Consider the following 15,250-nt stretch of genomic DNA (forward strand, 5'->3'; position numbering starts at 1 on the left):
TCCTGTTTCTTCAGTTACAAATTTGCTCTGATACCTGCCTTTATTTGAGGAAACTGTCCCACATCTCCTGCCATAACTAAGTCTTCCTGCTGGCTGAGCAATAATAGACTAAGCAATCCAGCCTGCTGCTGGAATTCAGCAAGGCACAGATGGAAGTTACAGTCATCAGATATTTGAGCAGCAGAATACCCTGCTTCTCCTCATTTGTATTGAAGTGTTTCACCTGAGGGATTACTTTATCCCCTTGATCTTTCAGTTTTGGCTTGAAATGGAACCCTGGTGATGACTTTTTATAGTTAATGGTCCATCTAGGTCTGCTAGGACTTTCCTTGACTTGCAGCCATGGGAAAAAGAAATGACATGTATAGCTCAAAATATTAATTCTGTCCTTTTTCTTTTCAGATAAAAGGATTCATCTGATATAGTGCTATAGGAATACTGAGTGAAAAAATGTCTATCCTGTGAGTAAAACCCCTTAGGGTAGAATGGACTGAATCATAACAAATGTTTCACTGACTGCCAAAATACCTGTAGGAGGCTTGACCTCATTGAGTAACTGAGCAGTACATGTAATTTTGATTAAAGCCAGCAATATCATATGCATTACTTGAAAGAGGTTGAAAAAAAGTACTGTAATATACCCACTCTGAGGAGGCTGTATAGGGTAAGGGAGAATTTTGGGCAAATGCAGGGGAGGGGAAAGAAACAGTGGAAAGAGTTTGGTGGAAAGAGTTTGATGGAAAGGGTTTTACTGAGTCAGAGGCCTTGATTGGAGAGGAGGGAATCAAGTGAGAGTTTATAAGCTATGGCAGGTAAAGCTGGTCAATGACCCAAGGAATAAGGGGCCTGCCCAAAAGGTCTTGGCCTCAATATAGCTCAGAGAGCCAGCATTGTTGAGCTATTTCAGTCATATCAACTGTCCTGCACAGATATCTCTCTCTTTCTTTCTTTCTCATTCTCTGCCTGGAAGAAAAAGCACTATTTTAGTTGCCCTATGTGATCTTTTTGCTTTTGTCAATCACTGCTGTAAGGAAAAAATAAATAATTGAAAAGTAGTGTCCTTTCTGTAGAAGAGGTAGCGAAAATCCTGTAATCTCTATTTGAAATCAATTGGTAACTGGAAATAGAAATTGGGTGGCCTTTCTCTCAGAGTTTGGGGAAAGGTGCTGGATTGCAAAGATTAACTCTTTGTACCGGTGTTTGTCCTCCTGGATTTCTTCTGAAAAAGTTCCTGTTACCATAAACTCAGCTTTCTCACTTCCTAATTACTGCTCCTAGTAAGTTCAGGTTGTAGCCTGGTTTGTTATCTGGAAAGCAATAGAATTAAGACTTCTTAAAGGCTATCAGAGGCTGAAAAGTATAGAAACAGTTCCAGTGGGAAACATTTGACAAGAATAGTGTTAAAGTCTGTTCTTAAGGGTCAGCCCTTGTGATATCCCAGGGTAATGAGATTCTGTCAAAGCACAGCCTTCTAGCAACTTACTGTATTATCTGTATGCATTTATGTATATATAAATACATATCCATATATATCCATAAATTTTCTTTTTTTCATCTTTGTGGATCTTTCTAATAGAGTGTGAGGGGAAGTCAGGGGGGCAGTCAGGGGATCACCCTATTGAGTCCTAGTGCAGTCCATGTTTTATGCAGAAGGAGAGTAGTAACAAAAGTGATTTGAATGAGTAGCAAACCCACACCAGTTGAAGTACATTGTACTAAGGACAATTTTTTGGAGACTCTGTGACCTTTGTGAATAATTGCTCTTCATTGCTGAAAAGCCAGGTGATATACAGAACAACCTGCAGCACAGGAAGCAGCAATCAATGCAGTGTGCTTTTTTCTTCCTTGCTGCATCAATGCTAAACTTTCCATATTTTTGGTCTCTCCTGTGGTCATAACTTCAAGTATAGCAGGTGCCATTCCTTCTTACTGTAAATTGGCACATCTGACACCAAAGCTCCTATTAATTCATCTGTAATGTGTAAATCCATAGTGTATACCTACATGGGTATGAATGAAGAGCTGATTCTAAGGGAAGTGGTTATTTTGAGGATCTTCCAATACAAAATTTTAAGATTACTTGTCTTTTATCTCTCACTTGATTATGTTTTTTAAAGGTGAAATGGTACCTAGTTTGTCAAAGTTTTGTTTCTCAAAACATTTGCATTTTAGATATTTACCATGGAACTTTTTCTGTGCAGCCATTGCAGTATGTGCTCATACCTTGTTCTGAACCATAGAACTGGTTTTTAATTCTTCTCCCTTCCTGTATTTCTGCTATTAAAACAGAAAACTTTAGACACAAGTGACTGTTAGAGCTGGTACAAAATTATCCATGGGACAAGCATGCAATTGTGACTGCCAAGCATAAATATTGCAAAAATCTTGTTTTTAAAGTGTGTGCATGGGGCTACAAATACAGCAATTAATTTCCTTAAAATAACTGCCTACCTAAAGACTGTGGTTGTACAAATAGCACTGTACCATGGAAATGACAGGACAGGAGTAGGATGTTCCAGTGTTAAAAATATGCAGCCATTTTACTACAAATTATAAATGATTTAGAGGGCCAATCCAACAAAGTAACTCTTTGTACAGACATGAAGTGACAATGTTAAAATATGAGGAAGTGTTCTAACACTGAGAATTTAACAGGACCTGTCTGAAAGGCCAAAGCATAAAAGCTGTATGAGTGCTGAAAGTTCTGTTTGTATGTATGTATGCAAATAATTCCTAGGGTAGCTGTTTGGCTTGCCCTTAGGTATTTTGAAACACGCATGTGCTTTATGCTGTATCCAGACACCCTGATTGCAAGCAGCAGCTGAATGATGCTGAGAGCACCAGTTTCACATCCTCCTGTCCTGGTCCTGTCCCTGAAGGATAACTGCCAGCCCTAATCTAGCTCACACTTTCAGGGAGCTCAATGTTTGTGTACTAATGAAGGCATGGGATGGGTGGCTTTAAAGGATAAAAGATATATTTGGATATACAATTATTCATTTTATGTTTATTAATGGCTCTAACTTTTTAGGATGATCCAAAGGATTGCTATTTAAATTATGCAGTGCAATAAACCTGTTTAAATATTTTGCTCAAGAATACTTAAATAGTAAAATACATTGCTGGCATATTTCTGATCTGATCATCATAAATAGTCCTCTTTGCATCAGGAAATTATTTGCAGATTTTTATTTGAGAGTAATTTCCGACTAGTGTAAATCTCACTGCCTGAGTTTTAGTGTCTTCTAACCTGCTAAAAACCTAAAGCAATCACTAGACTTCAACCTTGTCATCATGGTGGTGTTGTAGCTGCTTAGAGGCCAAAGCACATTTCTTTAGACTAGAGTCTGCTCAGTGTTTCTATAATGTCAGTGGCTTCACAAGTGGCAGAACAGAGGTGGTAAATCCAGAGCCATTTTTATTAGAACACTAACCTACTCTTGCAAGGTCTTTGAACACATTGAAGCAGAATTAGAAACCCTCCGGGTTTCCCTGAAAATACTGTCCTTGATGAGAAGATGAGTTTGAACCCAGATCAGATATGAGAGTAATATAAGGAAGAAAAAGAAGGTAAAGATGTGATCTACACTTCATTCTAACAAGCATGTTAAAAATTAATTTTGGCTTGTCATTTCTGTCAGATTTTAGAAGGTAGAAACTATTGTTTGTAGATTCTCTGTAACCAGATATATGAGGGCAAAATGTAAAGCACTGTCTCCCCTGAGGCCACAGGAATGAGTTGGGGTCAATATTCTCCTGATAAACAGTATGAGAAGACCTGATTTTTCAGTGCTCGAGTAGTTCTGGCTTTGTATAGTGCCAAGATTTTTATTTGTTTTTAACTGCATTAAGAAAAATCAGCTTCTCTGTCATTTTTCAAAAAACCTTTGTCTTAGGCCTCATAATAACTGAAACTGAGTCAGTAACTTGGCACACCCTGTTTTTGTTAATCAGGGCTCAAGGACTAAATCATTGCAATTTAGACATTTGTGGAAATAGTCAGAAGACACAGCTAAAGGTCTCTAATGATTAGTTGTGGTAGACAGCCTTATAAAGCCCTAATAATATTTTGATTATTCAGCTCTGATGGCTCTGATATTTCTGAGTACTGGCCTATCAATTAGTGAAATCATAAAACCTGATGTTTTGATCAGGGAAAAATCGTGTATGAATCTGAAAAGAAGCATCATCTGTTCTTTCACTGCTCTGCTGTAGGTAGGGATATCTCTGTTGAATGCCTTCCACAGCAGCCCATAATTAAATATCTGCTTTATACAACAGATAATAAAATGACAGCTGGGAGTGGGTAAAAAATGCTGGGAATTCCAGATGGGATCTGAAGACCATGAACTTGAGAATATATTGCAGAAGAAAAATCTTTTCAGTTTGTATTTCAGATTTTGTGTTTACTGCTAAGTTCAGTGTCATGCAAATTGACTCTGACAGAGGTATGAGCAGAGTTCTTGCAACCCACAGAAAGATTTTCCTTGCTTTTATTACACTTTTGATCCTTCCTAAATGTGGAATGTGTGTGGGCAGAACTTTCACAAGCATTGTTTCTGGTATTTTCAATTACTCTGGAAGCCTGATTATGAAATACATTTGGTCTCCATTATGCTATTAATTAGGCATATCAGTTAATTAGTTATCAGCTGTTGTTCCTTTGTTTGTACAATGCATTTATTTACCATGAAAAGATTAGATTATTTGTTTAGGTTACTTAGTTAAATATACCTAGAATAAAGCGGCATAGGGGAGGAATTTGAGATCGTTCTACTAATTGCTTAGTGGCTAATGGGAGGTTGAACTCCAAAATTAGTTCTGCTTAAAACTTCTGCAAAGCAACAAAAGTTGTGGAGTAAATAGCTGAGTGCACTCTCTGCCTCTGGTTTTTGTTTCATCTTTTTTCAATAGAGCTGCATTCAAAAAAGGTGTTGGTTTTTTTTTAAATTCAGAATCTGTATTTATATAGATGAAATTCTGATGACATACCTAGTGTAATAATGTTAAATTTAACAGAATAGGTGGCATCCATTAAGTGTGTCTGAAGTAATATTTCTGATGTCCTGATTTGCACAGGATATGTTAATGTTCATTGTCTTATTATTGAGAGTTTAAAATCCTGTTCTTGACATACACTGGAGTCATTCACACAAAGCAGCTTACCTGTGCATATCTACCTCTTTTCACAGCTGGAAAGATGAATCTATATTTGAGAGATCCAGTCAGTATGGTTTTGGGCTGCTACTTACAAAATCATAAGCTTAGAAATTTGGATTTTTGTGCAGTTCTGTTTGAACAAACTCATTGAGTCCAGAGCAACTGTGAGCTCAGATGCAATTGGGCATTACTTATAGCTAAGGAGTAAAACAATGAAAAGGGCATGTATTAAAAAGCAACCATTCAAAATAAAAAGGGGTGATCAACCCACTTTGATGTAATATAATAACCTTATGGAGCATGGGCAGCTAAAGAGAGCCATCAGCTCTGATAATAGCTCGGTTATTAACTCTTGCAGACCAGACCGAGCAATGCTGCTGCACCAGTGCTGAGCACTTCAGTCCCAGCAACAAGTGACACTGCAAACACACACCAGCCTGTGGCCCTGCTCAGAATGTCAAGCCAGGCAAAGACAGCAGAAACAGAAAGGAAATGGGGACTAAAAATGGATCCAGGTACAGTAAAGTGGCTTTCCTACAATTTGTCTCACTGGTAACTGTGTTCAACTATTCTTCATTAAAATTGTGTTTAGTGCAGTCCTCACCCTGCCAAGCATGGATAGAAGGTTTGTGAGCATAGCTGATTGGAAGGTTTGTAAAATTTTCTGATTTCATGCAATTCTGTGGTAAAAGACTAGATGAACATAAGAGCAGCATGCAAATTGAGTGTGGAATAATCCACAGGTAATTATTGTTCTGTGGTTTTTTTCATGTGTTCTAGTCTGGTAGTGAATTAAATCTGATACTAGTGTTGTTGTTTCAGAAGGTTTTTTGTGAATCCTTCATTCCTTTTTCTAAGGAAAACATTGTGCTGTATAATGTATAGCCCAGTTCAATATTTTACCCTGGAGTGGAAATTATGTACGAGTAGGTAATTTTTTTTTTTCTAGAATATAAGCTAGAAGGAAATGAAAGGCCAAAATAAGGGAAATTCTATAGACTCAATAACTTTTTTATTATAAATTATTACTAAAAATGAGGAATTCATTAGCTCTCTGGGAATTCTCAGCCAACATTCTCACCAAGCATGCTCAACATGACCTACAGTTAAAGGATTTCTGCTCATGATTAAAGCAATTAAAATGCTTATGTTAAAATCAAAAGAAGCTAATCAGAAAATCTAAATCTTTCTGGACCCATCAAAAACATCATTCTGATTCCTGTTAAATCCTGCAGAAATCCTATGTTCCTAGAGGGCTAGAAGAAAGAAATTTAACTTCAGAGAAGTCTGAAGTTTTCCCACTACCAAGTTGAGGAAAAAATAGAACTCTAATTCAAATGGATGTGTCATAAGAGATTGAGTACCCATGAAATGAAGCTGCTTGCAAGAAAGTACTATTAAGGCATTAAACCAATGAAAAAAAGGGGTAGAAGAGAGGTTTGCTAGGGGTTGTGAAAAGTCACAAAATCCATCTCTCTGCCTGAAGGTAGGCTAGAAGAATAGTGCCTTTAAAGCACCTAGAGTTCTTTATGTCTCCACTGAAGCTGGTTAGGCAGAAAACTTGAAACCTTTCTGATTCAAGCAAGACTTGCCACCCCTTCCTCAGCTTTTTGACGCTGATGGTGGCAAATGTGTTCATCCATGCTGGCAGGCAGCTGGAGAGGGCCATGGGAAAGATGAGGGATATCTGCAATATCTGGTCACAGACAAGTAGCCTTGTGCATCACCACTGTAGTTAGCAGTGGCAGAAGAGGAGGCAAATTTGCCCTTCTGCCTCACAAATCAGTGACTGCATTAGTCCTTCCCAAAAGTCTTTCATAATTATATACTCTACCTCAGTTTATCTATGGCTTTGCATTAGTACTTGTGGTTTCCTTCTAAGCCTAGGGAGGATGGAAGAAATGTCTTTCAAGTATGCCATTCTTGCACCCAATTCTTAATCCTGCCCTTATCTTCTCAAGACAAGTATTCAAGTAATTTTTTTTCTTGCTTTCCCAGTCTTCCTCTTTAGAAATGTCACTGGATAAAACATCTAATGCCATTCTGTGCAAATATAAGGAGAAAGGAAATAAATGTTTGCACTTTGCAGAATTCTTGAGAACAGCAGAGATGGTGAGGAGGATAATAAAGATAGGCAGACCAAGATAAAACAGCAGCTATTTTCCAGTCAGAGGAGCCTCCAAGCATAGCTAGTGATAGAGACTAAAGTTAAGACATTTTTCTAATAAGGCCAATATTAACTCACCATAATTATACCTTACAGTAGTGCTACTTCATCATCACGGCACAGCTATAAATAGAATATCATCACTTCACATTTTCCAATAAACTCAGTACATTCTGAAATAATGTACTAAAATATGTGGTTCCAAACAGTGACACATAGTAGCTGCTATTTACCACAGAAACCCCTCTTAATAAATGCAGTATTATGGGCTGATTTTATTTCAGAAGAGAGACTGAATTTTCTTCTGAAATGATAATTTATGTATTTCCAATATATCTAGGTCAGTGCAGTTGTTTGATGCATGTGGAAAATTGACTTCTGTGTGCATTATCCTGTGATGAAAGAAAAAATTGACTGCATGGCACTGAAATCTTTTCACTATTTTAGATCCTTCCGTCAGGTAGCCTTCCAAAACCTGCCCAGGCAAACTGCACAGAAAGCGATGCCTCATTTGCACTTACATAATTTTACTAAGGCCAAAAGGAAGGCTTAAAGGGCCACTCAGCAATCATAGGAATTTATTCAAGCAGGATCTAAGTGTGAATGTCTGAACTTCTTGAGTGTATTCAGTTCTGGAACTCCAGGTAAGACCCATAAGGATCAAATATTTTTTATGTATATATATATATATATATATATATATAATATGTATATATTTTTATATATTTGCATTTGTAGTAGAAGACTAAGGTTTCCTTTTACTAGTTACAATCTGTGTCTAGTGGTTTTAAGAGGAAGCTGCAAATGTTTGCAAAGTTGTGAAACTAATTGTTTGCTTCATTTGCACTGTTTCTCTTCAGCTTCTCTGATTTAACTCTTTGGGTCATGAAGTGTTGAGGATCTCCTTAGAAAATATGGGCTGTGTGGACCAAAAAGGACTGCAGTCAAAGACATTAGAAGAGCTGGGTGGCAGGGTTCAAGCTTTTCTTAAAGGAAGCAAAAGGCCCATGAAAAGGGTAGACAGACAAGGTAAGGTAAACAAATGCGTTAGAGAAGTGGGGAAGAAAGGCCCACTTGCCCTTTCCAGGTTGAGATGAGGTCCCTGTTTAGACAGGAGGAACTGGTGTAGCACAGCTAGAGCAGCTTCTGTTAGATGCTTCCCTCATGCAGCTACCTTTTGAAAGCTGAATCAGATTGAGCCTGGGTTTGCTGGTGATTTGGCTTTGTTTTGCCCTCAGCTGAGGGAAATAGCCAAGCTGTTGCATGCCTGCTAGTGACTACAGTGGCATGAACAACAGCAAATTAATGTGTACAAGAAATGCAGTATTCCTACGAGGAAAAAGTGACATTCCCAGAGTTACTGCAGCTTTCTCAGAGATCTGACAGAAGTAAATCTTCAGGATCTTAATAACACCAGTGCTGACGCAAAGGCCATCTCATGGGGTTTTTTGTTCCAGGACCCATTTGATCCTGAACCCCCTAGATCTTTCAGACAGCTACAAATCCATTTAAACTCTTCATTTGGAATAGCAGTACCAGCTACACTGACATCAAACTAATTTGGCAAATTAGCCATGCATTTGAATGCAGCATTCTCACACGTGAGGCACATAGGGAAATAAGGTGGCCTTGCTCAGCAGGCTCCCAGAAGCTGCCACTCTGCTCTGCTGGGCTGAAAGTAATTTAGATGTATTGTGTTTCTGGGTCCTCCTCATTCTCATGTTCCCAAAAGGCAGGAGTGCAAGCGGAAAATTATTAAAACGTGATATTTTTGAAGGTAACCTGAGACATCAAAAGCACTTCATTACCAAGTTGCTGGGCTGCTTGCTTCTCTAAGGAAGTCAGCAGAGAGTAGTGCTATAGAATAAATAGCAGCTCAGTATAACCATTACCTGAAATGGATGAGGTACAGGCAGGAGAAATGCTTAAGCATGTAGGTCATAAAATGCTAATATTCAAACGGAGATCAATAGAGACAGATAGAGTGGTAAAGAGAGAACACTGGACAAAGGTGTAAGTGACAACATAGATCTTGCTGGTAATTTCTGACTCTAATCTACCTGTCCCTGGTTGTCACTTGGTATAAATGTGCATGTTGTTTTATATGCTGGCTATATATCATGTGGAACATTTTTTATTATGTTGCATAAATGATGTTCCCATTATGGCTGCACTGCATCTCAGTAACAAATTCACTACTTTAGCATTCCTGCTTGGATTTCACATTGAAGTTTGTCAGCTACATGAGTCTCTCTTCATTCACTCTGTCATCAGTGAAAATTAACTTTCTTGTATGCTGCTCTTATCACTTTTAGACAAACAGAAACTCTGTTTGATAGTGACTCACTGAAAGGAAATGAACATTCCTTCTTACTGTAAGGTGATATTAGTGACAGTAAATCCTCCCATGACCTTAGTTAAGTGTCATTTTCTAGGCAATTCCCATATGTCTGAAGAACTGTGATGCAGCTTATGGTTATCTAAAATAAGCTTAGAAAAGGTTGTGTGAAAATGATGACTGTTTTTTAGGTCTTCTCTTGTATGTATGAAAGCTGTTAGTGATCTATTCCATATTTTTCAGAATTCTGTCTATTTAATCTAACATATTAAAATTAGTTTTCATTTTAAAAATGTGGTATGCTTTCAAAAATTCTGAAAACTCACAGCTCTCATTGAGGTCATTGAAAACTTTGGGGCACTAGACTTTTGAAAAATATGGCAACTGTGTTTCAGTTGTAGCAAAAAGGTGCTCCAGAGACAGAATTATTGCCCAATAATACTGGAGCAATTCCTAACAAAAGCAGTCTGTGCCAGAAGGCCCTGCTCTGTTATACACCTCATCTGGTGTTCTAGAGCGTATTTTAAAGTGGTCATTTAAAAATTATTCAGACTGTCCAAGAGAAGTGACTCACAGAGTCACAGTCAGTGCACCAGAGCTGTAAAGTTCCTGTCAGATGGGATGTGACTGAGAGGTATTGGAGACCCCAGGGGTGCTGTCAGAACACATTAACAAACCCATTTTTGCATTTCTGTCATCATCAAGATAATTTTGGCTTGCTCTCTTTGGAAAGATCTAATGTTTCAAAATCCTGGGTCTGGAAAATCTTCATGACTTTCATAATTTTGGCAGCAACAATTTAAGAGCAGTTAGGATTCATTCCCTAATATTTTTCAGATACCAAGACGAATCTTGTGGAAAGTTATGTAGACATGCAACAGCTTTGATTTCTAATGAGAAGCAATGTTATCAAGGTTAATGACAACAGCTAGCTGTTTGGTCAGTTCCATAAATTAGGCAAACTATAGGGGAGTGGGTTAAAACCAAACAAATTTTAGAGTCCATTTTGGTTTAGTCCATAATTTGAGGAGTTTGTGCACAACAGTTACAAAAGGCAAAACTTCACCTCTGTTGTCCTTGTATTCAAAAGAGTCAGATCCAGAGGAGGCACTGGGGAGAAAGAGCTTGTTGTGCATTCCTGTCCATCCACTGTGTAACAGCCTAGGGATGCACTGCGTGGGAGCAGCAGAGGCTTGGAGCATTTCTCTAAGGGAGGTCAGGCTGCAAAACAGCCTCTGCCCCATGACTGAGCTGGGAAGTTACTCCAGAACTATTCAGAACTTTAAAAGTAGTTTTGAAATGAAGAGGATGAGTAAGCAAAGACACACTAGGGAGTTATCTGTACAAGTAATGTTTTTGGCCGAAGTGAATATAGGAGGGCTGGTAGATATTGGTAGAAAGTAGGTGATATGAGCTACTGTGCTTGAGTAATTGTAAGTATTTAACTTGTTTGTGAACGTTAGATGTTCAATTTTTTTTCTCTAATTTAGTTCAGCATAATCCCTGATACATGCCTAATTCACAGTCCAAAAAGTCAGAGGAAAGCTTTGTGGTATCTCAACTGTTGGTCAAGCAACCTATGCACTTTCATTGAATTCATATTTAAAAGACAACTATTTGCAGAAGCCAGACTAGTTCTTTCATCTATTTAGGGAATCATTTTGGAGGGTAATAATTGGAGGAGGTGTTAATTTGTAGACATTCCCCATTATCTCCAACTGTGCAAAAGCATCTGATTTATTAAGGCTTCTCTATAATATGAGGATTTACAGAATAATAATATCAATATTGCTACAGCATAATGCACTTGTTTAGTTCAGAGTTAGTACAGAGGAGTATGGAGTAACTGCAGTTAATGTAAGTCAAGGCACCTCTCGTCATTTTCTCTAGCAAGCAGTGGTACAGCAATTCAAACTGTGCAGATGTGCTGCATTATACTGCAGTGCCTCTTAGCCTGAAACATTCACTGATAAATTCGCTGTTCAAAGAAGAGCAGCAACGGACAGTAGAAATGTTTTGGTAGAGGTGAAAATTTATGTTCCTCTTTCTCTTTATTTGTTAACTAAAAATTCAAAAATGTTGATCCTGGGGAAGAAATGTAGCTGTTTAGCTCAAGCATTCAGTTGGCTTGTGTTGCTGTTGAATCCTAAATATTTTAAAAACATGTCAAAAGCAATGGTTTCTCCTTTTGTTTACCTCACACCAGTCCTGCTTAGTAAGAGCTTGATCAGACCTAAGCTCTCTGTCTCTATCACAGCATTCCAGGCCTCAGCTCTTAACAGAAGTATTGCAAAGTATATGCTAAAGGAAGCATATGCCTTTGCAAATCAGGGAGGAATTTATTTAGTAATAGAATTCTATTTAGAGATTGCTCATTAATTCTTTAAATCAGCTTTTGGTTACAAGTATTTGCTTAAGTTTATGCAACATAAATTGCATACAACTACAACTCAAATTATTTCTTATGAATAATGCATTTGAACAAATATAGGCCTTTAATGTATTTGCAGATCATTTGTAGTCAGCTCATAATTTTTATGTCTGAGCCCATTTTTTCAAGTTGTTTACTTGTTTAGGTTAGAAGTAGGATTTTATATGTCTCCAAGTGTTTGCTATGCAGTTTTCAAGGTATATAATTTACTGCTTGAGGTGCTTTTTTCCATCTCCTTGAAAATCTCTGGGAGTCCACCTGCCTAATAGCATCCTGAAACATTTATTGTGTTTGAGTTTACTGTGCAGGTAATGGAAAGAGAAGCGTAAACTGATGAAAAACATTTCTCTGCTTCTTGTGCAAATATTGAATTCATGCAATGGTTGTGCTATCATCTATTAAACCCTTTTTCATTCCTCCCATGTGAAAATGTATGTGTCCAAATATTTATGGAATATTTATATTTATGGAATATTTATAGAATCATCGTATGCATAGATTAGCATAATTCAGATTAAAGCAGTAGAATAAACCTTGAGAAATATTTCAAGAGGAAATAATTTTGTTGCCAAGTCATGTTTTCTGAAATATGAAAGAAATGTTTCTTTCAGATCAGTTTCTGAGCGACTGCTGGAAGTGCTTCTGTTTCTGGACCCCAATGTCCTGGTGTGGCCCTGCTCAGTCTCACAGTGGCCCTTCTGAGCTGGGATGGAGTCAGGTACTTCTCATTTCTGTTAACTGATCCATTCCAAATAGTGCTAGCTTAAGTTTGTGCTGTGCATTAATTCATCCAGAGACTCCAGTAACACAAATGCTCCGAAAGGGACAGCTCAGGGATGACAAGCCCATGAAAAAGAAATGGCTTTTTTCTATGTCAGTGCTTTTCCTAGGTGACAGGATTTCCTGGGAACCAGCAGCTCTGTCGCCAAAGGGCTGCTTGTCCTCACTGTGAGGGAGATTTGCTGTCCCAGCAGGAGGGGTGTACACACCCCTGGCTGTGCCCAAGTGAGGTTCACCCTCTTGGAGACTTCAGACATTTCCAGGAGGTGTTGAAGCAAACTGTGCTTGGGCTTCTCAGAGCTGGGAGTGTAAGTGAAGAGGGAACAGCATGCTCTGGCTGGGAAGTGACACTGCACACATTGTGCTTTTTCACCCGGGGTGTGTGTGTGTGTGTGCAAATGATGCTGGGCTGGAGGCATTTCCACTTTTGTGATTCTGTCCATTTCAGTCCATGAGTGCCAGGCAAATAAATGCCTTAGAGCAGGAGCAGCAATGAATAGAGCGTGTGCTTTATCCCAAAAGGAGAGTAGCTTGCAGTGAGGCCACTTTAGCAAAAAGAACAATCAAGCTGTAACAGGCAATCAGGGATTGCTGAACACGGGCTCACTGTCTGGGGCCAAGGACCACCATTTGAGCCTTCATTTAGGCTCAGGTCTGGGCTGTGCAGTTACAAGTGCAGCACAGTCTTTCTGCTAGCCCTGATGAGCACCTGTGCCACACTCCACATAAAACATGAAATCAAAAGCTATACAGACCTTCAAAGCTTTCAGAGTCTTCTGAGAAGCTACTTAGACAAAAATGTGCTTTGCCATTTTTATCTGTGCTCTGTTTAGTACTGTTATGGCTGAGCTGACCTATTGTGCTGTGATTTTTCCAGTGCAATTTTCCTTCCTCGTAGAAAGTTAAGACAGTTCCTAACATGACTAGCTAGATTAAAAAATTTAAAAAATTAAAAACAATGGTATTTGAAAGGATGCTGCCTATTAACATACCTTGTAATTAGTATGTCGTTCAAGAGGCAGAATTCCATAACCATTCCAATAACCTCTTTGCCTCTTTGACTGGCGAGAGTTCCCTGTCAATGCTAGGGATGTGGGGAAACCAAATGCTGGGTGCTTTCCCATTCTATTCCCTAGCCACTCAGGTCTCTGAGAGAAAATGACTCATGGATAGGATTCCACAGATCAGTGGCCATCAGCCTCTGCCAGGAGACTCAGTTGCCAGGACAACTGTTGCCAAGACATGCTGGTTTTCCTTGGGAACCATTTCAGTGGGGTTTTTCTGTACAGCAAATGATCTCCCATGTCTGGTGTTATACCCATGTGAGAAGCTATCAGAGTTTTAGCTCCATGTGGAAACTGGGAAATGGTAGGAAGGGAAAACAATTCCAGTTACCAATGGGGAATTTGCAGTCCTAGAGGGATCTGCACAGACTACACGATCTGTCAGACTGTGCATTCACTCTGCAAACAGAGGCCCCAAAGCCCAGAGATGGGAGCATCTTCAAGCCACTGAGATCAAAATTAATTCCCAAGCTTATGATACTTTTTAAAAATATTTAGTTGGAAATAGGATAAGGTCCTTGGGGATATTCTGCACTGTCATAAATAGCTATATAAGCTCTTATGACTGAGTACAGAGGCTGTGATCAGTCACTGCATGTGCTGGAAACAACAGGTTCCACCACCTCACCCAGCTGGGAAATGGTGTTTGGACATGTCCTGAAAGGACCACTCTGTTCCCTTTGAAATTGCTTGTGAGTTTTATATTGCCTGAAAGATTGTCTTAGCTTCACTTTGTTAGTTGTATAATGTTAAAGGTATATACACAGCAATAAAGAATTCTCCTTGTTTCAGATGTTTTTAAAATACATGATTCAAAATTTTAGCATTCCTGTATTAGTTTCCATGGCTTTTTTTTTTGCATTAAATTCTTTTTGTTCAAGTGGAAAATGGTTTTGATTATTGTATAATATTAGATAGCATTCAGCTGAATGTCTGTGAGCTAGTTAAATGGATAAAGTCCTCTCTTGAGAAATACAAAGAAATTTAACGCTGTTCTTGTCCACCAGAGGTCACTTAGAGGCCACTTTATTCATTGGTGGCTGTGCTTTCACTTGCCTAGTTAGCATCTGGGATTTTCCCCTATGGAGTACTTTTGGATCAGCTGTTGAAGTGCAGGTCCTGAAGACCCTGCTAATGACTTTGAATCTTTTCTAGAATCATTAAGAAGCAAAAAGGAAAAATCCTGATGAAACATAATAAAAATCATGAAGCACTGTAGGGACTTTATTGGCCCCATAACCTCGGTAGGTAATCTCAGAATCTATACCATGCTTCACAAGTTTTGCTGTGCATATTAAAGGATCTTGAGT

At 38.6% G+C, this 15,250-nt stretch overlaps 1 protein-coding gene across 3 annotated transcripts in view; it reads left to right on the forward strand.

Annotated features, from left to right (window-relative positions):
* Positions 1-15,250, forward strand: part of LOC146435489 (pulmonary surfactant-associated protein A-like) — a 287,765-nt gene that overhangs the window by 248,005 nt on the left and 24,510 nt on the right. For all 3 annotated transcript variants that reach the window (XM_085064065.1, XM_085064066.1, XM_085064067.1), the window contains exon 5: positions 403-461. The gene's annotated coding sequence lies outside the window, so the exon portion shown is untranslated. The remainder of the gene's footprint in view (positions 1-402; positions 462-15,250) is intronic.

The sequence above is a fragment of the Lichenostomus cassidix genome, chromosome 6 (assembly GCF_008360975.1).
Source record: "Lichenostomus cassidix isolate B80296 chromosome 6, HeHo_3.0, whole genome shotgun sequence".
Classification (NCBI taxonomy): Eukaryota; Metazoa; Chordata; class Aves; order Passeriformes; family Meliphagidae; genus Lichenostomus; species Lichenostomus cassidix.